We start from the raw sequence: 27,748 nt of genomic DNA on the forward strand, positions 1-27,748 counted from the left end.
AGGCAAAAGCCTGCTGGTTCTGGTTTGTGCTTCATGCTAGCCTGGTCCCAGGGCAAAAGCGACAATTCTAGCCTTCCGATATTGGAACGGGCTTTTCCCTTGAGTGCCGGAAGAACAGGATCAGGTGAAGGTGATGGGCGATTGATTATGTGACCTGTTACGGAAGACTGTCTCAACCAAAGCATCAGGCTCTCCTGCTGACCTAGAAGCAGCGGGCCTATATGAGCTCTTTTGCCACAAGGAAACAAGTTCTGCAGACAATCAGAATTGCATATCAAAGTGGATTTGCTTAAGTCAGTCTCCCCACTCGACTGTAGCCCAGTGAGGGGAACCCACAGCAGAGAGGCCAGCGAAACCACCAGTGGACCCCAGACTAACAGAAACTGTGACATTAAACGCTGGAATTAATTCAAGCTTCTACAGTTGCAGTAATTTGTTCAGAGAACATCAATAGTCTTTCTTTAAAATATATCCAGAAACCAAGCGCTACTTCCTGCTTTCGGTGTATCAGCCTGGTCAGGTCACCCAAATAGCCTCCAGTTCGAGCCCCCCCACCCCACCCTCCACCTTGAAGGTGTCTCGGTATCACGGCTGAGATTCCTAGAAAAGTTGTGCGTGCCGTGTAACTTCTCTGCTCAAAATGTCCCATGGTTTCGCATCTTGAATAAAAGCAGATCACTTGCCATTTCTACTGACCTCTGCCATTTGGGGTCCCCACTGTCTGCGGCTCTGCAACTCCACACTGCTAGCATCTTTGCTTTTACTCAAGGAGTAAGATGAGTCTCTCTCCTTTCTCTCCCACAAAGGCTTCTCGGATTGCCAGTTCCTCTGTAGTGAATACCACCCCTACCCACTCACCCTCACCCCTACAAGCCCCTGTCTCCCTCCTCACATTCAAGCTTTTGGTCAAACATCAAAATTGCAACGTGGCTACACTTAATTGTCTCACAGAAGGGTCATCCCACGCTGTTTCTCTGATTTGTTTTTAAGCTTAGAACTAAGAACCGCATAACCAATCCACTCACTTGTATGTTAGTCCTTGTCATTTCCTTCACAAAAAGGTGAATTTTTAAAAGTTATTTATAGGTTTGTCCCAGTGCCTAGAGGAAAACATGATACATCTGTAAATGTTTCTTAAATGAGTGAATAAGTTGGATAAACAATTCCCTTATTCATACAGGCTATAGTTTAATTGGTAAAAATTCTGTAAACTTTTTTTCTCACTGTGGTGGAACAAGCCTTTAATGCCCTAACTTGGATAGCAAAAGCAGGTAGAACTCTGATTTCAAGGACAGCCTGGTCTACAAAACGAGACATTGTTTAAAAGAAGAAAAAAAAAGAGGAAAGAACCACCATCAGGAAAAATACTATCAATCATGGGTCAAGATGCCAAGGGGGCTTGCTAATGTTGTTTTTGTCAACCCGCCACAAGCTAGAGTCATTTAAAAAGAGGGACTCTCAATTGAGAACCTCCCTCCATCAGATTGGCCTCTAGGCAAGTCTTGCCTGGCATTTTCTTAATTAATGATTGATGTGGGAGGGCACAGCTCACTGTGGATGCTATTATCCCTGGGCAGGTGGTTCTGGGTTGTATAAGAGGCCAAGCTGAGCAAGTCAGAGGGATTGAGTCAGTAAGCAGCATTCTTCCATGGTCTATGGATCAGTTCCTGACTTGAATTTCTGCCCTGACTTTCTTGGATGATGAACTACAAACTGTAAGATGAAATAAACCCTCCCCACCCCCGATTACTTTTAGTCAGGGTGTTTTATCAGTGATAGAAACCCCAAGACACCAAGTAAATTCAGCTACCAAAAGTTATCAGAAAAGGTCAGATCAACTTGGGGTCAACTACACACCTACAACACTAGGATTTTTAACTCCGGAAAAGGCCATTTTCTGAGACCTTTGCAAAAGTAACTGTGCAGCCAACCAACCTTTCCCAGTCAGCTCCTCATGCAAATATGTGAAGAATTATACATTTCTCTACCCTGTGATCCCTAAGCAAAGTGGGAATCTTTCCCCCAGAGATCACAGCAGCTAGATGCATCACTCCTACAGTGGCTAAAGTCCAGACAAAGCGAATCCCATCATCAAGGAAGTGGCTGAACAGAGTCAACCACGGACCGCAGTGTGGCCGTACACAGAAAAAAGCTGCATCTCCATATATTCATACATGGACACAGAAAGAAAGCCTTCACCAGGCAGTGGTGGCACACACCTTTGATCCCAGCACTTGGGAGACAGAGGCAGGCAGATTTCTGAGTTCAAGGCCAGCCTGGTCTACAGAGTGAGTTCCAGGACAGCCAGGGCTCCACAGAGAAACCCTGTCTCAAAGAAAAGCAAGCTTTCTTAGGCTCTGTATTAGTCTGCTTGTCTATTGCTGGGATAAGCACCATGACCAAAAGCACCCCGGAGAGGAAAGGGTTTATTTAGCTCACATTTCTCAGTCACAGTCTATCATCAGAGGAAGCCAAGGCAGGTGCTGAAGCCCAGGAGTGTTGCTTACTGGCTGCCTACCCCTGGTTTACCCAGTTTGCTTTCATATACCACCCAGGACCACACTGCACTCGGCCTCCCAGGCCAATCAGCAATCAAGAAAATGAACACACAGACTTGCCTACAAGACAATCTGATGGAGGCATTTTCTCAATTGATGTTCCCCCAGCACAGGGGTGTTGCCATATTTCACAAATTTGTGTTTGATGACTTTACATTTGGGCTAGCAATGTTTTAATAAGAAAGGCAAGATAGGCCAAAATAAAAGAAAGCCGCTTGAAGTTTTACTTTATTTTCACCACTTTAGAAAGCCAAATAAACTTCTCTACGATGTATTTTAAGATGCTATAGCAGATACTTCCTTCATTTCTCTTATGATAGCTTACTATGATGTGTTCAGTATCTGTCTGCGGTTAGGCTGTCATTTGTGGCTTGGGAAATTACATGTCTCCCAGTAGCTCCAACAGTTGCTGTACACGCAGAAGGTGGGTCAGCCCTGAAGCAGGATGAGGGAAGCTCTCAGACATCATTAAAGAAGAGGTGTGTGTGTGTGTGTGTGTGTGTGTGTGTGTGTGTGTGCTCATGCATGTTGGGGGGGGTGTATAGTGGGAAATTGTTAATGTAGAAACTCACAACGCATTGGGAAGTGCAGAAAAAGTGACTGGAGTTCTCAGCCACAAATGAGGCACCAATAGCACAATCTTCCCCAAGGCTCAGGGACCATCATGGAAGATGGGGTGGAAAGATTGTAAGAAGTAGAAATTGAGAAGGTTTAGAGCAAAACAGTGTCTCTGGACATGGCCGGACCACTGTGCTTATGAACTAGCAGCAGCTGTATAAGATCAAGCCAGTTAACATTCTATCAAGGAGTGGAAAGGGGCTCACCCCTAATTAAGAAGCTATGAGCAGTCGATGTCTTCTAGGGAAGAGAGAGTCAGTTTTGTCTAAGGGTGTGTCTTCTAGTAGGTTGACCATACTCCAATGGAAGTATATGGGCAACACAAACTGAAGTCAATGTGTTTTTTAATTGGAGGGGGGTGGGCTGGATGAATGGTTAGTGGTTAAGAGCACTAACTATTCTTTCAGAGGGCCAGAGGTCAATTCTAAGCACCCACAGGGTAGCTCACAACTGTCTGTGGCTCCACTTCCAGGCTGCTCTCTCTCTCTCTCTCTCTCTCTCTCTCTCTCTCTCTCTCTCTCTCTCTCTCTCTCTCTCTCTGTGTGTGTGTGTGTGTGTGTGTGTGTGTGTTTGTGTGTGTAATAAATTAAAACAAAACATGAAGTTGGGGGATACAGAAGTTGAAGTAGATTTGAAAGCAGTTAAGGGGAGGAGATTAAGGTGAATATGATCATATTGTATGAAATTCTTAAGAAAATTAATAAAAATCTTTTAAGTCTATTTGCCTCATATTACCCAACACTGTCTTCTTCCATAGAAATAGAAACTTTAGATAGGCACGTGGTCACTAGAACCTAGAATGTCTTACAGTTAGATATGGCTATGTGACTGAATTCTAATAGGCTAAAAGCAGTATCCCATGGTATCCTGAGAAGCTTTCTTTAAGAGGTCCTACCCTAGTTTGCAGCTTGGGTAGGAAGGTTTGTTTTATCTTGCAGGTTGAAGTTGTCATCAAGAAAAGTCAGGGCAGGAACTCAAGGCAGGAACCTAGTGGCAGGAGCTGAAGCCAAGTGTGGGAGGAACGCTGCTTAATGGCTTATTTCCCTGCTTGCTCAGACACCTTTCTATACTGCCCAGGCTCCCCTGACCACAGTGTGCTGGGCCCTCCTACATTAATAAGCAAACACCCACAGACGTGCTCCCAGGCCAGTCTGATGGAGGCAATTCCTTATCTAAGTTATATCATAGTAGGTCCTTAAGTGGATAGTAAGATGCAATCTAAGTCCTAATGTCTATCTACCAGGAAGAGACAAAAGAAGAAATAGAAAACTGATCTCATTCCTGATCCCTTGCCAATGTCATGGAAGGATCAGATCAGAGCTCTGAAGCTCTGGATTCTAAACCTGAGTCAGCTCCCTCTTTTGAAAATGGGATCGTCCACTCTTGTTTTCTCATGGGACCAAATGACAGTTGTCATGAAAGAACGTTGGTCATAAAGCCACATGAATATAAGTTATCAAATATCCTAGTTTGCTTTCTACTCCTATAATGAGCACCATGGCATGACCAAAAGCAACTTGGGAAGGAAAAGGTTTATTTCAGTTATAGTTTACATCCATCATGAATGGAGGTTAGGGCAGTAATCTGGAAGCGGGACTGCCTGCCCATGGGTGGACCCACCCACAGTGAGCTGGGCTCTTTCACATCAATCATTATCAAGAAAATGTCCCACAGCCTTGCCAATCTGATGGTGGCACTTTCCTTAATTGAGCTATCGTCTTTCCAGATGATCCCAGCTGGTATTAAGTTGACAAAAATAAGAACTGTAATGAACACCTCAATACAATATGTAAGAGCAGGAAGAGAGCATTAATCTTTTCAGGAAAACAGAGTAGGAAGGGTAAGTTCAATAAAATGTCAGGGTACATTTCTGGTTTTCCCTTACAGTCTTAAATAAAAGTAGAATGCAGAATAAGAAACTGAATTACAGTATTTCAAAATCAGCCAGAGGCTATGCAATTGAAAATGTAAAAAGAGCCTCAAAGTAACACTTTACAAATTCAACGACAAAGAAAGTGCAACCTTCCATCAACAGAGTTACAAGTTGGCTGCAGAGTCAGGAGCTCTTGACGGGTATGGATGATTTTGTATTTTATCTATATTTTAATTAGCTTCTGTATGGAAAACACACTCTGTTTGTTTGGTTTGGTTTTTCTTCTACTTCAAGACATGGCAAAGCAGAGGAGGGAAAAGACAGAAACAGGACAAAAAAGAAAAACAGAAAAATAACAAAGGCTCTCAAAGAGTAAAATTTCATGAGCGATGAAGGGTCCTTTATCTCCCCAGACAAGACGATGGTGATTGTCTTCTCTCTGCTGCATTGGATGGCAGCCAGTATTGCTTACCAACACTCTGATGGGAGGCCTAACACCTCTTGAGAATTTAGCTTTCTTGGTCTCAGCATAGGGCCCAGTCAGCACCTCAGAATCCACCTTCCAGTGGCTCACTTAGGTCACAATTATGAGTACCCATGGATCAGAGAGTTATTGGGGTCCCTTGAAGGTTGAGTTAGAAAGAGCACGGGGCTAGATTGCTCATGGGTTCTTAGAATATGGCTCTGAGCCACCTCAGTCTTAACTGTTTTTTGCGATAGAAGCAAATCCCATCAGCTTGTTTTCAAGGTTCAGCTGTTACACAGTATTTCAAACTCCTCCTGTCTCGCCTGCAAGCCAGTTCTGCTTTCCCTGACCATTCTCACCATTGCTTGTCCTTCATGTGAAAATCACATATTCTAAATATTCCTGTACAAGCTGACTCCAATGTGTGAAAATGTTCTGAAAGTGTAAAGTCACCCTGTGTTGGACTCTGTCTCATAAAAATCTACATGGGTTTCTTTATCTAAACTTTCTTTCTTGGACACCGTCCTGAACAGAAGAAAGTAAGTCAGTATCATTTCACTGGTAGGGAAGACCTAGGCACTAGTATTTCTTTCCTAATTGTGTGTGGCTAAGCCCCAAGAGCTGGTATTCTCTATGTTGATGTAAACTCTTCTGCAATCACTTTGGCACATCAAGAACAGCAATGGATCCCTGAGCCCTGCAGCTTCTCATTGAGATGGAAATTCCCAATGGCCAATACCAACGATCAGAACAACGTGCATTGTAACTCCTCTCTGGATTTTACAGTGGTCATTACATAAAGCATGGCAACCAACAGACCTCCTCTGCCTGCCCAAGCACCGACACCAAACCATCACATGGCCTTGTTAATTTGATTTCTATCTGGAGAATTTGTATTTAGTTTACTACTCTTCTCAGCGGCATGTCACAGAGTTACTACCTCTTGATAGAAGATGATAAGTAGTTCTTTTTATCCTCCATGTGGGTGAGGCTGCCTGGCTCACAAGTCTATCGACAGTGAACCTATCATCTATCCATATTTATCATATGGTATGGATAAATGTCTAGATATGGACCTGTGTCTCATCTATTTACTTGTTTACTTTGATTTAGAGTCTCATGATGCTGCATAGCCTAGCTTCAAATACACAGTGAGCATCTGCCTCGGCTTCCCAATTACTGAGATTAGGACCATGTGCCACCATGAGTCACCAGGTATACACCACTATGTGCCACCATGGGCCACCAGGCAACCATGGGCCACTATTGGTAACCATGGGTAACCACTATGGGTAACCACTATGGGTAACCACTACAGGCCACCATGGACCACTACAGGCCACCATGCCTGGCTCTGACTTACAGCTAAGTTGTAACATGTACCCTAAGAGCCACTACAGAAGAAAATAAACCAATTTAAAAAATAGAATTTTGTGTAAAAAAAATAGCCCGCTCATAATCAGCCCATCCCATCCACCCAAACATCCAGGGAGCCTTAGAGCCTTGGTAAGAACGGGGAAGGAAGTGAGCACAACCTTTCTACTCTTTTCCACATCAGAACCTTGCAAGTTCCAATCAGAGTAAACTTCAAAGCTGCCTTGGTGATTTTTATGCTGTGTTTTTTAAATGAGCAGATTTTTTTTTCATGTGAATATGTTTCAAAAACAATTTATATAGATAAAAACTTAAAGTTGTATAAACCTAGGGCTGAATATAATTGTCCCTGGGACAACTGAATTGAATTCAAATCACATGTGGTATGAATTGGTCACCCAGGGCACTGAAATGTGAATCGGGAAGAGTCCCAGGGAAGAGCTGGCCATCTGGTCATCTGATGGAAGCTGAGGGAATGAAAGGTTAGTAGACCTTTGCCAGGGCCTTTGGGTCACTCTCCCCTTTCCCTGAGGCAGGAAAGGCTAATTGCCCCTCATTACAAGCCTCTGGGGAGTGGGCATTCTAGATCTCCACAGGCCTAAAGGTCCCAGCAGCACCGTGAGAGAAGCTTCCAGCTCAGGGCTCTTCCTTCCTTAATCCTGAGGACCTTGGTCCTCTGCTGTCCACCCAGCCTTGAGCCGTATTGGATAAAGACAACTGGAAACAGGATCTTCAAGCTCCTATGCACCCCAATGGCTCTAGTGGCCCCAGGGGTGGAAAAGCTGTACATCTCACCATACATGGGACTTGCAAAGTGATTTTTTTTAGAGAGACTAGAATAATGGGGAAAGAAATAGCCTGAAAATTCTAAAGATTTTTTTTCTTTAAAGATGTTTTTAGAATGCCAATGTACATCTTTGTGTGCTTTTTGGTAATAACAGTTTTCACTATGTTGATTATTCTAAGATTCTTAAATTATAAACTCTGTACTTTTTAATTAATTTACTTAAAAATTTTCATAGAGGAAGCAGTGTTATAGGATGAACCAAACCGTATTTTATTTGTTTTAGAGGCTGCAATTATGAAGGGGCTCACTGGCTTTGAGGCCTTTAAACTAGCTGAGCTATATTACTTATATGCATTTATTCATTTACTTCCCCTAACACGCCTATAAAATAATCCCTACTATTATCCTGATTTTATAAACTATGACTTTTAAAAGTGACCTAATAATTATAATAAAACTAACCCTTATTAAGCAGTTAAAACATAACACTCACTAAGCACATATTTTAAGACAAGAGTTGTCCTGACGTCTCTCCACTGCCTTGCTTTCTCTTTACAGCTGTTTCAGGAAGTAGATGGTGATTGTTGTGGATTGGGAAAATTCAAGCATAGGTAATGATCCAAGGTCTCCAGCCTAACCTTGTACTTGCTAGTGAAGCCCATTTTGCCCACAACAGAACTCAGGCACTTAGCTGTTGTGTTCTACTGATTCATGTTGAAACAAATCTCTTTACTCTCCCCAGTTTGTTTCACAAGCCCTAGGGGTCTTTTATCTCCAATATTTAAACCTTTAATGATCCCCTTTATGGTTCCAAACAGCAATGGATGAATGTGCTCAGCCAGTTCCACCGGAGGCAGTGATGGAGGAAGGAACTAGCTGTTATTTAAGAGCACTAATTAACGAAGGTGCCTGCCCACCCCCATCTTAGTGTCTGGCCCCTTACACTGTGAGCAAAGTTTAAAGGCCTCAAAGCCAATGAGCCCCTTCATAATTGCAGCCTCTTAAATGAATAAAATACAGGTTGGTTCATCCTTTAACATTGCTTCCTCTGTGAAATTCTTTAAGTAAATTAATTTTAAAAAAACAGAATATGTAATTTGAGGATCTTAAAGATCAGATAGTTCACTTTATGTATCCATTTATTTGCTTTCTCTGAAAATAGTTTTTTGTTTAAAATATAAAATAAATATATACTCATTTAATAAAGGTAAAAAGAAACCTTCAGAAAAGATAAAATACATTTCCTACCACCTGTGAAAAATACTCAAGTTTCTTTGGTGATGGTGGTGGTGGTGGTGGTGGTGGTGGTGTGTGTGTGCATGTGAAGGAGATATGTGTGTATGTGTACACACTGTTTTATCCTTAATTGGAACCACACTCTGAAGAGATGCTACCATTGTCTTTCATCAGCATGGCGTTCTATCACGAGCATTTTCTGTAATTTTAAACATCCCGTGTTGTCTTTACCTGTGCACTGTGTGCCCTACAAGGGTACCATGGAATTTCTACATTCACCTCGCTGCAGCACTCACGTACTACCCTTACTAGCCATACAGACACTTAGAAACCGAGTCTATTCAGAGCACTGGCTCCTGACTTGGATCCACATAGCCATGATAAAAACGTGGCATCTGTGCCTTCTCTTTAACTTGACAGTAAGTATGTACTCACGCTAGGGGTCTCTGTCTGGAAGCTGCTGATACCTAATCAACTCCTTCAAGGCTAAAGGCACAAAGGTGTCCTTCTCCTAGCACTGCAGTCAGAACAAAACCTAGAAGGCAAGGCTAGCCACCCCCTCAGGGTGATTATGCAAGAAAGCTAAGCTTCAACCTAGAGCAGAAGCAGCCATTTGTAAGAGTAATTGCATCAACCAGATGTGAGACAATAATCAAGATGACCACATCTTGACCAAGACTGCCTGATTACTTATAACCTCTTGACCTTTGCCCCAGCTGTTCCTCTGTTTAAATCTAAAGTTCAGGTTAGCCCCCCCACCACAATACAGAAACTCAGGGTCCCTGGACTCCTTAATCTGTTCTAGTCTCCAGTGTATTGATTAAATCTCCTTTCCCTGCTTTCTACTGTTCCTCGTTCCTTCAGTTGGTGTAATAGGATGGGTGACCACATCTGGCTTATCAGGGCCCCCTGAGCCAGTCCTCTACCTAAAACTCTGGCTGTATTGCTAGTTACTCTAAAAATAGGTAATAAAAACCCCTTAAATTGGTGGGAGTGCAAACGTGTACAACCACTGTGGAAATTAATTTGGCAGTTTCTCAGAAAATTGGGGATAGTTCTATCTCAAAACCCAGCTATGCTACTCCTGGGCATATACCCAAAAGATGCTCTATCATACAAGTATACTTGTTCCACTATGTTCATAGCTGCTTTATGCAATAGCCAGAAACTGGAAACAACCCAGATGTCCCTCAAATGAAGAATGGATAAAGAAAATGTGTTTCCAGTTGTCTTTATCCAATACGGCTCAAGGCTGGGTGGACAGCTTCCAGTAATGGAATACTTACTACTCAGCAATTAAAAACAAAGGCATCGTGAAATTTGCAGGCAAATGGATGGAACTAGAAAACATCATCCTGAGTGAGGTAACCCAGACCCAAAAGAATATTCATGATATATACTCACTGAAAAGTGTATACTATCTATAAAGTAAAGGATATACATGCTACAACCCACAGACCCAAAGAAGCTATTTGGGTTCATCAAACGAGAATTAAAATTGTTATTGGATATAAATGGAGGGAGGGAACTGGGTGGGACAGGGAATGGGGAAGGCATTGGAGAAGAAGATAAGGTGTAAGGGGAAGCTGGTGAGAGAAGGCCTGGAAAGTGAATTAAATGGGGAATCGGGTGCATCTCTAGGACTTGTCAGAGACCTGGGATGGAGGAGGCCCCAGGAAGTCTATGAGGGTAACTGACCCTAGAGCTGAGACTCCTAGCAGTGGGGGATATAGAGTCTGAAGTGGCCACCTCCTCCAAGCAGGACTCCAAGTGGAGGGTTAAAGATATCAATCACCCACAAAACCTTCGGCCCAAAATTTGTTTTGGCTACAAGAAGTACAGGGACCAAGATGGAACAGCAACTGAGGGAATAGCCAACCAATGACTGACCCAACTTGAGACCTATCCCATGGGCAAGAACCAATCCCTGACACTATTAATAATATTCTGTCATGCTTGCAGACAGGAGCCTCACATAACTGTCCACTGAGAGGCTCTACCTATAAACTGACCAAAACAGATGCAAAGACCCACAGCCAAACATTAGACCGAGCTCAGAAAATCTTGTAGAAGAATTGGGGGAAGGATTGAAGAACCCAGAAGGGATAGGAACTTCACAAGAAGACCAACAGAGTCAACTAACTTGGGTCCTTGGGGGCTTCCAGAGATTGAACCACCAACAAAAGACTAACATAGGCTAGACCTAGGCAACCCCAGCACATATGTAGCAGATGTGCAGCTTGGTCTTCATGCAGGTCCCCCAACAACTGGAACAGGAGCTTACCCTGACTCTGTTACCTGCCTGTGGATCCTGCCCCTCTAACTGGGCTGTCTTGTCGACCTCATTGGGAAAGGATGTACCTAGTCCTGCAGTTTTGAAGTGCCAGGGTGGGTACCGTAGGGGGACCTACCCCTTCTTAGAGGTGGATGGGAGGGGGTATGGAGGAGGTGCCGTGGGAGGGGATACTGAGGGAGGGGGTCTTGAGAAGAGGGGAGCTGCAATCAGGACATACAGTAAATTAGTTAATTAACTAATTGGGGGAAAGGAGAATCCCTTAATTATAAATTAGTTTCTTTCCTGAGGGTTTCCTTTTAGTGGATTCTAGGGGTGGAATTATATGGTCAACAAGTGTAAACATATTGACACTATTATACCCACGCTTTCTGCAGAGACCAGCTGGCACCCTCCCCAGCTCTTTTCATGGACGGCAGGGTCACCCCTTTATTATCACTGTTTAATCCACATTTCCTGGCTTGAGTTGGGAGAGTCCACTTCCTTTCCAAATTGTTGTCATCAGGCTCTTCTCTCCTAGAAGTCCCTTTATGCTAGAAGAGAACAGAAGTCCTGCAGCACTTAGGTAGCTACCAACACTGCAAGGCTACTGACTCCAGTCTTGAACTGAGACTTCTGACATGCTCTCTCATGAGTGCTTAGTCCAGAAATGTCCCTCTCATCATAGCCTTCCTGGACCCCACCCCAGAAAACATTGAGCTCAGAACTGTAGAGATAGAGTCCCTCTGCCACCGGAAGGCTATGCTTGAAAGTAGAGAGTAAGGTATAGTTAAAGAATCTACACATAGATGTCATGTCTTTGTGTGAAAGGGTACGGAGATGCGAGGCAATCACAAGAAACAAGACTTTGCCTGGCTTCTTGAGGAATGGAGGCTTTAGGAGAGGCGATTTATCATCAAGAGCTTGACACAACAAAATGGTATTTGTGATACTAGTGTAAGAGGGAACTGCTCCAATGGTTCCACCAAACCCATCAGAATACATTTAAGGCAACTTCTACTTCACTAGAAAGACTATTGCTCACATATGCAGCCAACTAGCCAGCACTTCTCCAGCTATGCTGTGCATACTGCAGCATCTTACCATAATAACATCAGTGATAACACTCAAACTCACAGATGTCACTGCAAATACCTTCCCGACGAGATCTGGTCTAAGGGATATGCTTCTGGTGATTTAAGAAACCTGTTCATCGGAGCTGGAGAGATGGCTCAGCGGTAAAGAGCACTGATTGCTGTTCCAGAGGTCCTGAGTTCAATTCCCAGAAACCACACGGTAGCTCACAACCATCTGTAATGGGATCCTATGTCCTCTTCTGGTATGTCTGAAGACAGCTACAGTGAACTCATATATATATATATAAAATAAAGAAAGAAATCTTTAAAAAAAAAAAAAAGAAAAAAGAAACTTGCTCATAAAATGGCAGAAAGTATGGTGTGGTTTGATCCATGGTCTCATGACAGAATGACAGAGAATGATTGGATTTGGAGTCTGCTCTGCAGCAAGGAACTTACATCCCCCCTGTAAACTCAATCAATAGCCTATAGCTAGGGCGGTCATCAGCCTTAAAGAGAAAATCATAGTTGTCTTGCTAATGGACATGGTAAGGCTGTCAAGCTGCCTTCTAAACAGTTGTTCGTGGTGCTGCTGTTGGTCAGCTTTGTGCAGAATAGTTTCTTCTTGTAACAGTCAGAGGTAACTAGAGACACATAACTGACCACAGTGCTGAATACTGGATAACCGAAATAAGAGGCTACTGAATGCTCAGACGGAGTAGGACATTTGTATCACTTCTGCCAAGGCTCCTAGAACATAACCAGGTAGAAAGAATGTAAGAGGCGGGGGAAGGAATGGAGTGTCGGAGAACACTAACTTCCAGGCTTAAGCGCGTGGCAGCTGTGATTACCAGCCTAGCCTCTGTACAAGGATATTGGGCTTGTTGACATCCTGTCAATAAAGGAGGTGAGATTCATGGGGTCTGTTCTTCCTTGAGGATTTATGTGTATTAACGATTGATGGGGAGGGAGAAACTTTTTCTTCAGTGACGTAACTATTGGTAAGGTGCCCTTGCTTCTGTAAACAAGCCCTCTCCCGTGCTCTTATAAACAAGTCTCATGATGCTCACGGGGGGGGGGGGGCAACCAAAACCAAACCAAAACATAGGTGGGTCCTTAGAAAGGAGGGAGGGTCAGCAAGCAAGGAGGAGGACAAGACAGGGTAATGGGGGGGATGAACATGATTGCAATAATTATGTGTATATATAAAAATGGCATAAGGAAATCTATTAATGTGGTAATTAATGTATGCTAATAAAAAGTTTAAAATAACGGAATTCTGGGACTAGAAGAAACTCCTCTAAATTTTACACACTATCATCATAATAAATAAGCATGTATTGTTCACTTCTACCTGGTATTGTGTAAACACCTTTGATCTTCATAACAACATACAGATAGAGTCTAGGATGAGTCCCGTTTTGCAGCTAAGGGGACAGAGAAGCAATTTGTTAAGCTAAGTGCTAACAGTGTAGCTGGGATTCTAATCCCAGAAGAAAGGCCAACAGCCCAGAAGCCTGAAAACCTGGGACTTTGTGCTCCAGCACACAGTGATCTTCATGAAGGAGTGGGGCCTGAGGTGGCTTAGGCATTCTCAGGAGCAGGAAGCAGGAGCACTTTTGACTAAGGTGTGGAAGGGAAGCCAGCGCCCTCCATGGCATGGTGCGGAAGAGCAAAGAAGTCACAGCTCTTAAACTGACAGACTTAGGAAAGGAGAGGCTCCGATGAGATGCTCATCCCTGCTGGAGGCTTGAGCACTTCAGTTTTGAAGAAGTCTTCAGCTGTAACTTTCTATGATTTCTGTTTCCCTCTTTTCCTCCCTGAGATCCTCAGTCTGTAGCCCAGATTGATGTTTCCCACGCCACAGGCTCCTGAGAGCTGGGACTACAGGATGAGAGCCACTGTGCTCTGTTAGCTGGTTTTTTTAATAATTAAGAAAACTGTAAATAAATTTCTGATTTGACATTACTAAAACCTGGGAATAAGAGAGGATTTTTTTTTCCGCCTTCATTGCAACAAATCGAAGAGAAAGATCCCACGGAAGCCAGCCCAGGGCCTGTGAGCCTGTGTTAAGGCCACCATTTCTTTAATCAAACCCTTATCCTCCCTTGGAGTTTGTTCATCATTATAAAATTAAGGCACAATCAATACCTTTCATGGGTATGAAACAATTAAGTGTAGTAATATCTATACATATCAATTAAAGCCTGAGTAGTAACATGCACATAAGTGTGAGCACACACATACACATGTGCATGCAAATAGTCAAGGGTCAATCAAGATCGGCTCCCTTTCTTCTCCTTTCCCAAATCTCTAAAGAAAGCTTTTCTAAAAGTTAGTTTTAAAATTAGCACTGTGGGACTAGAAACGTGGCTCACTCGGTAGAGTGCTGGCTTCACGGGAAGGAAGCCCTGGGTTTGCTTCCCAGCAATCCATGAATTCAATGTGCTAGCACACCTGCAATTACAGCATTTGGGAGGTTGATCCAAGAGGAGCAGAAGTTCACAGTCACCATCTGCAGCAGCATAGTGGATAGGAAGCTAGGATATATAAGACTCTGACTCAAAAAAAAATTAAGCAGTGTGTTGTAAGGGACACATGTCACTGAACATTTGTCAACCTTCACAGAATGTACATTAAGTGTGAACCCAAATGTAAACCATGGACCTGGGCTTACAATAGTGGTTCAGTCATTATGGCAAACATCTGCCCACACTAACCCAAGAAGTTAATAATATGGAAATTATATATAAATATATAAATATTATTATTTTAATAGATTTTTGTTTATGTGTATGAGTATTTTTCTTGCTTGGATGTATGTAGACTATGTATGTACCTGTTGCCTGTGGAAAGCAGCAGATCCTCTGGCACTGGAGTTAGGAATGGTTGTGAACTACCTTGTGGTGCTGAGAACTGAACCCTGGTCTACTGCAAGAGCAACAAATGCTCTTAACCATTAAGCCACCCATCTAGCCATTCAAAGTTTAGTAGACTTTAAAACTTATCTGTTGAGGTTTGGTCTGTTGCTATGTATCCTGATGCTAAGTGCAAGCCTACTGTGGGTGGCCCTGGTACTGTTTGTATTCTGTTAATTCTGCTTCCTCAAGAGGGCCTCCCCCCGCCCCCACAACAAAGAGGAGGAGATCAGGTATTCAGATGATTTCAGGTGAACCTTCTCCCCATTTTAACTGGCCAAATAAAGGCTGGAGCCTGTAATTGAGCAGTGGAAGGGAAAGGCGGGGCTAGAGGTTTTAGAGAGGGAGAGACAGAAAGGAGGAGAGACGGGGGAGAGACTGAGGAGACAGAGGTAGATGGAGGAAGAGGAAGGGGAAGGGGAATGAAGATGGAGCAGAACCATATGGCCCAGAGAATCTGCAAGTAACATGGGGTCTTATAGCTGGGGAATAAATTAGTATTCTAATTTATTAGTATTCTAATGTTAAATCTGCCCAATCTAGGCATACAGCTTCTAAATATTGTAACTAAATTGTGTGTTTTTGCATGGGCATATTGGAGTTAGAGGATTACCACAACACAGGCCCCCCAAGACCTGGTTGCCCTTGAGACGAGAAGAGACTGTACATAGACCCAAGTGAAATTGTGTGACCTTGCCCCCCAAGTTATTTCTGATTGGTGAATAAAGATGCTGAAAGTCAGTGGAATTTAAGGTTCCCTGGCTTAGGTTTGGAAGAGACTACAGAGGGGAGAAGATGGTGGAGAATGTGGTTGGGTGAATCAAAAAAATAACAGCCATGTGGGTTGGCTAATTAGAGTTAAGAGCAGCCTAGATGAAGCATGACAAATTACATAATGAGATTATTTGCTGTGGAAATAGACGTGATAGCATAAAGGACAGACAGATATCTGCCCAGCTCTTGTGCTAATTAAGGCTTATTGTAGATATAAAGTTTGCGTGTGTCTTTAAGCCAGGAACTCAATGGTTAAAGGCAGGGTAGAAACCCCAGATTTGGGACTAAATATTTCTACAACACTTACCCACTAAGCCCTCCTTTAACATGTCTCACGAGTTAGATTGAATGGATTCTCCTCTGGTCCCTGAGTAACACTGGACCCTCAGCAACAGAGAGGAACAAGCCAAGATAGAGCAGGCTGCCCCATCTCATCGCTAGGGTAAGGGGGTCAACAGTGATTTTTAGCAGGTTTTACAGCTCCCTCCATCCCAGGGATCTGCACCTAAGTGCCTGATAAGCACCATCAGGTCTCACTGGCCCCAGGATGTGCCCCCGTGCTGACCCCCATTGGAATGCACAGCTGTGCCAGTATGGGTTAATGCAGGCCCTGCCGAAGTGTGCAGTGTGGCTCACCGAGCCTAATGGCATTAGGAAATGGGAAACTTAATCTGCCTCCTTGTGCAGTTTGGCTGTGGAGAGCACAGGGTGCAGTGTGTTGAGCAGCATAGTTAAAAACAGTTCAATTTCTTGCTCAAAAACAAAATCTCTGATGTCGAATCTCCCAAATGTCACAAGCCTAAAATAACCCAAATGTCTGATTCGTTGTCTGATTGAATAAACGCATGCAGGAGGATGGTGTATGAATGATAACTGCAAACCAGACAGAAGTAGTTTAAGAGGAAATAGGGAGCACTTTTGGCTCAACACATTTTGGGCATCTTCAAGATACAAACAGCTTATATTCAAAATGATGGTTTGGAACTAGAAAGATGGCTCAGTGAGTAGACCACCTGCCATGCAAGCATGAGAACCAGAGTTCTGATCCCCAGAACCCATGTAAAGCTCAGCATGGTGATGTCTGCAGTCCCAGCGCTCTTATGGTGAGACACCAGGCAAAGACCGAAGAGTACCCAGCTAGCCCTGGGCCAGCTAGACAGGGCTGAGTCAGACTCTCCCAAATACAACAAACAGAAGGTAAGACTTAACACTTAAGGTTGACCTCTGACCTCCACACATGTGTATGTACAACACACACACACACACACATCACAGAATCATAAAATAAAACCAGGAGCTGGAGAGTTGGCTCAGCGGTTAAGAGCACTGGCTTCTCTTCCAGAGGACCTAGGTTGAGTTCCCAGAAACAACACTGGGCTGCTGCCAGTCACCTGGAGCTCCAGTTCCAGAGGATCCAGTGATTTCTTCTAGCCTCCCTAGCTAGACAACTACACTGGTATGCATATACTTCCACACAGATGCACATCCATACACATAACTTAAAATAAAATAAATCATCCAATAAATGTAGGCCTGCTTGCGGTTTGTCCAGAAAGCACAGCATATTCGCTCTAGGTATAATGTACACAAATTCGATGCACACTGTGGCATCGCTGAGCAGTGGATGAAAGACCCTTCTGTGAAAAAAAAAAAAGCACACTTGTCTTGTCAAGAGCTGGCCAGTGAAGTTGAGGCTCCCTTATTGGGTTTTGCTTTGTCCAGCTCAGCCAATGCCAAGGCACCCTCCATGCCATCTTCAGCCAGAGGCGCCAAGTAGGCAGACCATGCTGTGAATAGACATCACTGTCTGCGCTTCAGTCCCACTCACGCCTCAGCCCTGAAGGAATCCGACAGTTCTGTGAAGGCTTGTGCGAGCCTGCACTATTAACGACAGCAGGAACACACTAAGATAAAAAAAAAAAAAAAAAGCACTACAGTTGCCCAACCCTGACTAGCTTTGGGACATCATTGTCAGTGTTTCTGATTTAATTTCTCTGGGTAGAGCTCAGTCTTCTTCATTGAAAAGACCTCCAGGTGACTCTAATGAAGCAACTGGGCTGGAGAGCCATCGCTACAAACAACAGAGAACATCATCTTCCTCTTCTGAAAGTATAACAGGGAAAAGAAGCCTTAGCATCCAAAGACTGAAGTCAGGTTCTTGGGTCTGAGAAAACCTTAGAATGGGGGTGGGGGGGGGGGAGTCTCTGGGTCAGAGTAAAGAAAGCAGGCAGGACTGCAGCTGACGATGCTCCCTCCAGCATCAGCACCAGCAACAGACCTGATGTGAGATGCCTGGGCAGGGCTGGTGCAGAGAAGACAGGGAGATGAAAGGCTTACACAGAGAGGGTAGAGAAGGCAGGGCGCCTCAAATGAGCCGTCATCAGGGTTAGCTTTCCCTGAGCAAGATATTAGGCGTGCTCCTTACTTTTTTTGTCTGTGGAAAGAATTTCAACCTGTAATTTCAAGATGAAATGGAAATGGGTATATTTGGGTTTAATAACAACCCTTATAATCATTTCTTACAAAATAACTATTTAAAAGTCTAGGAACTGATAAGAACAGTAGTACGTGTATAGTAGAGGATTGCAAATTCGATCATCAATAGGAGGAGAGGCCCTCGGCCCTGTGAAGGTTCTGAGCCCCAGTGTAGGGGAATGCCAGGGCCGATGAGTGGGAGAGGGTGGGGTGGCAGGCATGGGGAGGGGGGAGGCAACAGGGGTTTGTTCTTGTTGTTTTTGTTTGTTTGTTTGTTTGTTTTTTGGAGGGGAAACTGGGAAAGGAGAAATTTACATGTAAATAAAGAAAATATCTAATAAAAAAAAAGTCTAGGAACTAAAAGTCTTCTTGCTTTGTTATCAGCTTCACACAAAAATGAACCTAAGGCCTTTAGATCTATACGTTAAAAAACACCCACAAAGTGTAATTGCCCTCTGTATTTCTTAGGTACTAATTACTTCTTGAAGATTCTTCAGTGGAATATTGAAATTTTTCCACACTCCCTGAGAACATGCTTTAACTTGCCTGCGGACCTCAGCCTTATGCACCTTTTTATCCCCAGCCTTTTGCTTGAGGAAAGTAACCTGTTCTAATCTATTCAGCAACAACAAAAGCAAATCTTTTGAAGGAAAAAAACAAGGGAGTTAATTCCTACTTTTAATAAAGTGTGTTTCTTATATTAATATAAATCATGGTGATATGAACATGCACTCTTTAGCTCATCTCTGTAGACAGTCCATGGATGAATCTGTACTTGAGTACAAGGTATTGGCTAAGCCCCTCACTTTTTGTCTGTGGAAAGAATTTCAATTTGCAATACAAAGGAATGTGTTGTCTGAGCCTTCTCAGCCTCTATGTACAGCTTGGTTGTCGTTCTTACTGGGTTTTTTGTTTGTTTGTTAGTTTGTTTGTTTTTTTGTATCGTATAGCAATTTTTTTAATTTATTTTTTTCTTTTAATTTTTTTTATTAGATGTTTTCTTTATTTACAATATCTCCTTTCCCAGGTTCCCCTCCAAAAGAAAAAAGAAAAAGAAAATAAAGTAAGAAAAAAATAAAATAAAAAAAATTAAAACAATCCCCTATTCCATCCCCCCTCCCCCGCTCACCACCCCACCCTCTCCCACTTCCTGGCCCTGGCATTCCTCTACACTGGGATATAGAACCTTCACAGGGCCAAGATCCTCTCCTCCCATTGATGACCGACTTGGCCATCCTCTGCTACATACATGCTGCTGGAGCCATGAGTCCCACCATGTGTACTCTTTTGTTCTTACTGTTTTAATTAACAGAACTTCTCAACTGTTCACACACTCCAGCACCTACACTCTTCACTAACACACCATCCTAAAGCCTATGTCTTCAAGTCCCAATTTCAGATCTCGCAAGTCATAGGGCTCAATCTTCAATAAAAATCAGCATAACTACAGCTCCATGCCATGGGCTCACACAGTTGTCATCATTCACTAGGCTCACTTTCAGCAAATACTGGAGTAGGGAAGACAGGAGTTAGGACCCAGAATCTTCCTGCCAATATTTCCCACAGGCTGTGGTTTCCACATGCTCTGCAAGACCTAACACCAAAAGAACTCACACAGCCCCAGATTAGGAAATGTCTCTTCGTTGGAAGAATAAATGAAGACCGCAGTTCCTAATAAAGCAATTCATCAACCATCAATGAAGGAGGCCACAGACCATCTGTAACACAACGGTCCGCAGGGCGCCACACACTGTGGCACCACGCGCTGTTCCTTCATCTCTGGAACCATCAAATCAGCACCACATGGGTTTCATGGCCAAATGAGAAAGATGAAATGGGTTCCATCTGGGGCTCTTGAAAGATAATACAAAGAAGTACAAAGCTAGTCAGAAGTCTTGCTTGAGGAAATTTCCCCGAGACCCTAGCCTGCAGCCAAACACCAAGTCCAGAACACACTGTGAGCTGAGTATCCAGATGGAGCCTCGTGTAAGTATGGGTTTCATTTATTTTATTTCTCCATAGTGTCTTAATAATCTGGAAGACCAGATAACACCAGAAGGTGGTGGTACTGGCCTGGCTACATGGCAAACAAGGGGTGACTAGGAGGTGCGACGTCATGTCAGGTTCCTTGTTTGCTATCTAAAATAGTCAAATGGCCACTCAACTGCTGCCCTTCTACTGATGCAGAGGCTTTTCCGGTCAGCTTTGAATCGCCAGTCAGCACCTCCCACGGCAGCTGTTCTTACCCCACAAAGTCTAAAGGCTTAGAGCCCCAGCCACTTTCATATTTAAGTCAAATCATTTCAAGAAACGCTGTGTGGTTTCATTCAGATCTCTTGTGCGAAAAGCAGACCCTAAGTCAGCAGAAGCCACAGGCAGCAGATCCAAGTCACACTCCGTGACATGTGGTGAGCAGTTGTCCCATTCGGTAAGATGGAGACCACATTCAAAGAAGAGACTGCTGAGTGAACAAAGGTAAGGAAAGCAGGGGGAGGGGCTGTTGGCTCTGCAGTTTGCAGTGGGTTGTTAAGGCTTTAACTGCTGGGGGACTGGTCCTCATGCCTCACAGCCTTAAATGATGTTGAGTTTGTTAAGGGCCAGGTTTTATACCACCTGTGATATTACTGCTTCCACTCTCACTGAAATCCTTCACATGTGTTAACGCCAGCAAAACGGCTCCCCCGGGATACTCTAAAATCTGATTGTCCCCCTTGGAAAGATTTTCTGCCTGCCATTGTAGAAGACCATAAATTTATTTCAACCCACCACAAGGCGTTCACCCCTGTGCTATATATTTGTCTATGGGTTTTGAAGGCAGGGGGACTGAGCTATCTGTGGCAGATAGTAGGCTTTCAATGGATGGACTGAAAAATTAAATCAACAGTTACTGTGTCTTTAACATTTTTGTGAAAACAAGAAAACACATGGTACAACTTAGTTGCTGGCATGATTACAGGTTACAAAGACACTGTAACTAGTTTCTTCTTTAAAGAAAGAAAGAGAAGAGAGGATGGACATACACACACACACACACACACACACACACACACACACACACACACACGGTGGAGGGGGGAGACAGAGACACAGAGAGAGAGAGAGAGATCACCCCTGTGCCTCATAGCTCTGTTGCTCATAGCTCTGTTGTTCACTTTCTCTGGTAACAAACTTATCTAACTCATAGACAGCACAGATCCTTGGCTGACTGCTGTCATTGAGGACATAATCTAGATTCACAGCCTTGATAATCTGAGGTTGGAATGATGGATTCAAGCCAGGGCATTAGCTTTCAATATTCAAAAATGCGTAACTCTATATCTCCAAAATTAACTGCATGTGGATGAGGAAAAGCAGGCCTGTTTAGGTAGTAATTGGAGGGGGGGTGCCTTCAGTTATTTGAGGAAGGCAACCTGTGGGATAGAGAAGCATAGAAAAGCAGGGGAAGACTCCACCTACTTCCATCAGTGCCCCCCAAACCCTACCCCCAGCAATGAGAAGGACTCAGGTCTTTATCAGAGGAGTGGAGCATGATTGTGTGCTTTGTAGATTCCCTTTGGGGTGTGAGATTGGCTTTTCCCCTCCCCTCCTCTCCAGGCTCTTCCTGTACCACCATCTCCTGGCCATGCATGTCGTCTGTCCTTCCTTAAACTAGCCCTGTCAGCTCCTGAGTCTGTCTCTCTTGTCTGTGAAGCCTCTCTTCCCAACTGCCCAAGTCTCCACTGCCCCACTCACTGGCTAAATCCTGCTGTTTCCTCCCAGGTCTCACTCTCCTGGAGCAGCTTTACCTGCTCACATGGAATCCAGCAGCGAGCGATGACCCCTACCGGCTTTTCATCACTATGGAAGCCTTTTAAAAAGTTCCTCTCTTCTCCCCTGGATTGTAAGCATCTTCAAGATTAAAGCCAGGAATCGTCTGCTCACTCAAGTTTTTCCAGGGCTGCCACTGGGTGTTGTACAGAGAACCTCAACAAGTATCAGTTGAATAAATGACCCCAAAGAAATATCAGAGCTACGAAAACTGGTGTCAGTAGGGGAGAAGAGGAGGGAGACCATGCTCTGTGAGTCTCAATGGCTTTGTCTTTCCATTTACTGAGAGTTCAGACTGAAGATGCTGTGACCCCAGAGTTTCAAATTCTCAAGCAAACTTGTGTCCCTGATATTGAAGCAGCTGCTACAACAAAGCAAAATGCAAAGTAACAAAATTATTCAAAAGTTTTCAGAAACTAGTAATAGGTTTCTCAAATTCTGGAATCCAAAAGAGTCACAACAATGTCTTTGTGTCAGTCCCACTGCCTTTAGTCTCAATACCAATCTCTTTCCGTCTTATTTGTTCATGGACCTGTTTCAGGCAACTCAAGCCATAAGAAGAATCAAGAAAGAACCAGGCTGTCAGCCAAAGATGGTGCCCAGTGCAGCGGTGGACTACTGTCTACTCTTCCCAGTCAGAGGGATCTGAAGAAACTGACATCACGTATTCACTTTTCTTTTACACTATGTTATACAATGCGCCATAGTTTTGCTTCTATCCAGCCTTCTTCACACTCCTATGATCTTTCTCTTAAAGAATTCATCATTGAAAACAGGCATGCCATGTATCATGTACAAATGTCCAGCAAGGTAAGAGTTAATGCCCTCAGTTTATTCTACTCTCCAGGCTGACTTGACTAAAGTGTCCTTGTAGTCTGGGTTGTAAATTACTTGTAACAAGTTGGGGTGGCTGTTGTATCAGTGTTATCTTTTGGTTTATAGAATGAAGCAGAAACATCTACCAAGTTATTAGAGGGGGAACACTCACATAAGACAGGATGAAAACATTGCCGCTGCACTGTCCAGGAAGTAGGGCCCTTACTTTCACAGGAAAGACAAACCAGGCTTTGGGGTCTGACAGGAAGCAGGGCATGTTCAACAGCTTTTCCACATTTGGCCCAAAACTTCTGAAGTCTCCTCACTTTACAACACTGCTGATCTATGCTTAACAAACAGAAGAGCTGTGCTAAAGAGGAAGGTGGACCCTGGCTTGAGATGCCAGGGCATGGGTCTCAGGAGACAGAGGTGGGATTCCTTATTTCAGATGAAGACAGCAGAGCATCTGTAAGCCCTGAGCAGCAGATAATGTTTGAGAGAAAGCAGAACTGAGTCTCAGGGTGCTGGGGCAGTGTTAGCCCTAGAGTGTTTATCTACTCCCTGTCTCTCGGGGCCAGACGGGAGAATAAAGCTGAGACTGCAAATGAGGTGCATCCTGAGCAGGCTTAGGATGATGCCCCAAAGAAGCGTTTCTATGGATCTTTTAATACACATTCCCAGGTATACCAACCCTACGAAAATAGACAAGCCTAAAGGAAAAAAAAATAAATGAAATGGCCAACTATGCTTGCCTTCTGCAAAAACTTCCGAACAAGGTGGCAAGAATACTTCGTTAAGTGTGTGCTTGCTTTGCCAAATCCCAGTCCTCAGCCTGAAGTCAGTAGTCTAGTGCACGGCTCTCTCCTAGCTTGATGGCCAGGTTTTAAGGCCCTTTGAAATAGTGCCGCAGTCTCGGAGGTAAAAGGAGGCACATCACAGACAAAATATAGACAACCAAGATTCCATCTGGGAGTGAGGGTTTTGTTTGCTTTTAGTCCTCCCCCCCCCACACACACACACACCCGCACCTCAAAGGCCTCTGTTGAGCCTCTCACCAAGTTGCACAAAAGCAATGGAGTCACTTGAATGGAAGGGTCAGGTTGCAAGCTGTGTGCCATAGAAGTCACAAGCCCTGTTCAGACCACCCAGCTCTCGAAAGAAAGAGGGAGCTACATCAGATTCAGACAAGATAAGAGAATGCCCTCCTTCGTGACCTGGCCCAGAAAGACAGCCTTTCTAGGGAGATACTTGATCCCCTGGAAAAGAGTGGATGTGTGCTCTGATACGGTGACATTTGTCTAACTCAATACACGAGTGATCCTGGTCTTTGTGAGAGCAAAATTTAGAAGATACAATTAATATTTTTTTTTTTTTTTTGAGACAGGGTTTCTCTGTATAGCCCTGGCTGTCCTGGAACTCACTCTAGACCAGGCTGGCCTCGAACTCAGAAATCCGCCTGCCTCTGCCTCCCAAGTGCTGGGACTAAAGGCGTGCGCCACCACCGCCCGGCTACAATTAATATTTTTAAAGGAAAGCGCTGAAATAAATCTTCATGCCTACCCCACAAACAGATTTCATACTTTGTGTCTACATCTCGAAGTCGGAGCTAGTTAAGGTTAGAGCAATATCCAGATTTGGGGCTGGGTGTACAGCTTGTAGGAAGGGCTGGCTTTTGACCCCAGTTTATAAGGGAAAGGAGGAAACTCAGTGGACCTACCTCTTTTATTAACAGAGGAAGGAAGGTCTGTGGCACTCAGGTGGCTAGTCTAAGGCTCAGACTGGAAATGTTGTGAGGACATGACCATGCCATTTATGTTGTTCATTTTGGAATGCTTCAGAACAGGTGCTATGCCTGGCATGAGGAGAGAACCGGAAAGGGGCCTTGATAAGAGCACCCTGCTTACCTTCTACTAAAAACATTGAATGCCATAAAACACAGGGATGGGTTGAGAGGCTGCACTGGCTTTCATATGTTGTCACATGAGGGCTTCAGCATGAAGAGCCACTTAGGGAGTTTGGCCTAAGACAAACTCTGTTTCTAGGAGTAGATTCCAGCACTGTTCCAGGAAATCCAGCTTCCTTCAGCCCAGCTTGCTCCAGCGGCACAGCATCCCAGCATCCCAGCATCCCCAGAGGGTGAATAACACCCAGAAGCAAAGTTTTCAAGACTAACCTAGCTTAGTTGTGAGGCGTCAGGCAGGCTATACAATGTGGTATCCCACGACCTGCATACAAATCACTTCACTCATGGCAACGGAGAGGTAGACCAAGGAGAAAGGAGATGAGAAATCTGGTTAGAAAGCCCTGGTTTGACAGGCAAGAATGCAAGTTTATGTTGCACCCAAGGCCTGTTCAGCATCAACTTAAGCTCAGGCTTACTACAGGGCATGAAGTTTGATATTAACCAAGTGCCTGACAAGAAGTAACTGCCAGGAACAGTATACAGAATGCTGACTCAAGTGCTGTGTCACCTACATCAGAGTGACCTGAGGAGATCCCTGGCTCCATATTGGGTCTAAATCTTTGATGGTAGGCGCTAAAAATCTGTCTTCTCCAAGTTTCAAAGGAGTCAGCCAGTCTATATCTGTCTCTGTCTGTCTCTGTGCCTCTCTGTCTGCCCATATCTCTCTCTCTCTCTCTCTCTCTCTCTCTCTCTCTCTCTCTCTCTCTCTCTCTCTCTTCCTCCCTCTCTCTCTTTCTCTCTCTCCCTCCCTCTCTCTCTCTTTCTCTCTCTCTTTCTCTCCCTCCCTTCCTTCCTTCCTCCCTCCCTTCCTCCATCCCCTCCCTCCTCTCTGTCTCCTTCTAAGACAGTCTTGCTATGCTCCCCAAGCTAGCCTTGAACTTGTGATCCTCCTGCAGACGGATGACCAAACTAGCCTAGATTCTATCTACATTAAGTTTTGAGGATCCAGAATGAAGAGTAAGAGATTGTCTAAAATTATACAAAAGGCATTTTATCAAGTGGACAGGCACACGGAGATGCTAACAGGAAACTTCTCAAGCTGTGGAAGATCCAGGAAGGTCATGATTTCCCAGAGCAAAGCTTGAGGAGCAGCTGGGTGTCTCCTGGGGTCTGCAAAGCAGCCCTGCAAAGCTTAATCTCTCCAGCAACATTCCCACCCACAAACACTAAGGAGCCCTGGAGATGCTCTAAGCTTTGTGATGTCTGTCACTCACCAGCACTGAATGCCATAGTAAACAAAACAGAGCCCAGAAACTAAAACTAAATTGACTTGAGAGTGATTTCTGTGACCCGGATGGAAACTTCACCAAAATTATTTACTTACTATAGTCCTTATATACCTCTAGACCACAGCTCAGCCTAAACACCAAGCGCACTGCACTTCAAAACAATGACTCTTTGCCTTTCATCACTACAAACCAAGGCTCACACTTTAAAACAGCATATCTGAATGTAATTAGGCCATGTAAAAGTTCCTAGAGACCACCCATGCTCTAGATCTTTAGATCCTCGGGATATTATCTGTCCTGTTAATTTTGCATCTTTTCTTTTTGCCATTTCCTTTAGCTGAGAGAAAATAAATATTCTAACTTCAGGGAAATTTTCACAGAAATGTAGAGCGGTTGTTTCGTTGATGAGTGCCCCTGCGGGTGGAATCAGAAGTTACATGGAGGCAGGGAGGCCAATTCCATCCCTGGAATTTGGTTTGGTAACATGCAAGCACCCGCCTTCTGAGGTAACAGATTTAAAGTTTTGCAAGCTGCCAGGCAGCCTTCACTCACTGCTGCTCACAGCTGTCCACCTCTGGGACACTCTGCTAACAGAACCTTCACAGTAAAGAGGAAACAATCACGGGAAACAGGTACTTACAGGTAGTGTGGTTTTCTTTCCAAGGCAAGGGCTGGCCACCCTTGGAAGTGGAGGACCGGATGCTAACCTGGTAATCAAGCTTCAAGAGTTGTCAGAGGAAGAGGAAGCAAAAACATCCCATCCAAGGAGGAGAGCTGAAATTCCAGTCGTTCGATTCAGCTGAGTTTAGGCTTTGTTTGTACTAAAAACCCATTAACCCACACAAATAGGTAGAGAATTGGAGTTCCCAAACACACTGTTTGCAGATCTCCTCCAATGCCGCTGTAGCTCTGAAAACTTACTTCCCCAGAGCCAAGTTTCTGGACTCCCCGGAGAAGGGCGTGTTAAGGAAGGCGTGGCAAGGATGCCTGCAACTGTTTGCAGGGAGCCCGACCTCCCTGGCGGGGAGCCTCAGCTCCCATCCCTTCTGCTGGTTGGTCAGCAGGGACAAAACTGAGCCTTTGTTAATAGGTCGGGTGCTTCGCTTCCCAGCTTCCTTCCTCACTATTAGCACTGGCTGAGCAGCCTCTCCCGACAGCAGCACACACACACACACACACACACACACACACACACACACACACAGAGGCAGGGATTCACTCTGACACCCGTGCACAAAGGCTCATGCTGCTTGAACACGTACACACTCACACTGACTCTTCAAACACACCTTTCCCCGAAACCTTTTTTTTCCTAGAAGCAGTTCCAGCTCTAAAAGGTCTATATTCAAATTCAGAGGTCACGCTCAGCTTTGAGAAGGGGTGGGGGAGGGGACTGGCCCTTTTGAACTTTTGTGGAGAATGGATATAGATTCTAGAAGTCTAACTTGTAATAAGAACCACTTAGCTTTTCATTTATGAAGTATTTCATCTGTCTGCCAGTTCAGG

The 27,748-nt window shown here is 44.2% G+C and overlaps 1 protein-coding gene across 1 annotated transcript in view; it reads right to left on the reverse strand.

The window, feature by feature from the left end:
* The window catches only part of Frem1 (FRAS1 related extracellular matrix 1), a 160,175-nt gene extending 132,850 nt beyond the window's left edge, over window positions 1-27,325 (reverse strand). The window contains exon 1 of the mRNA XM_031377754.1: window positions 26,883-27,325. The gene's annotated coding sequence lies outside the window, so the exon portion shown is untranslated. The remainder of the gene's footprint in view (window positions 1-26,882) is intronic.
* Window positions 27,326-27,748: the final 423 nt, after the last annotated feature.

Source organism: Mastomys coucha, unplaced genomic scaffold (assembly GCF_008632895.1).
Source record: "Mastomys coucha isolate ucsf_1 unplaced genomic scaffold, UCSF_Mcou_1 pScaffold18, whole genome shotgun sequence".
In the NCBI taxonomy this organism is placed as follows: domain Eukaryota; kingdom Metazoa; phylum Chordata; class Mammalia; order Rodentia; family Muridae; genus Mastomys; species Mastomys coucha.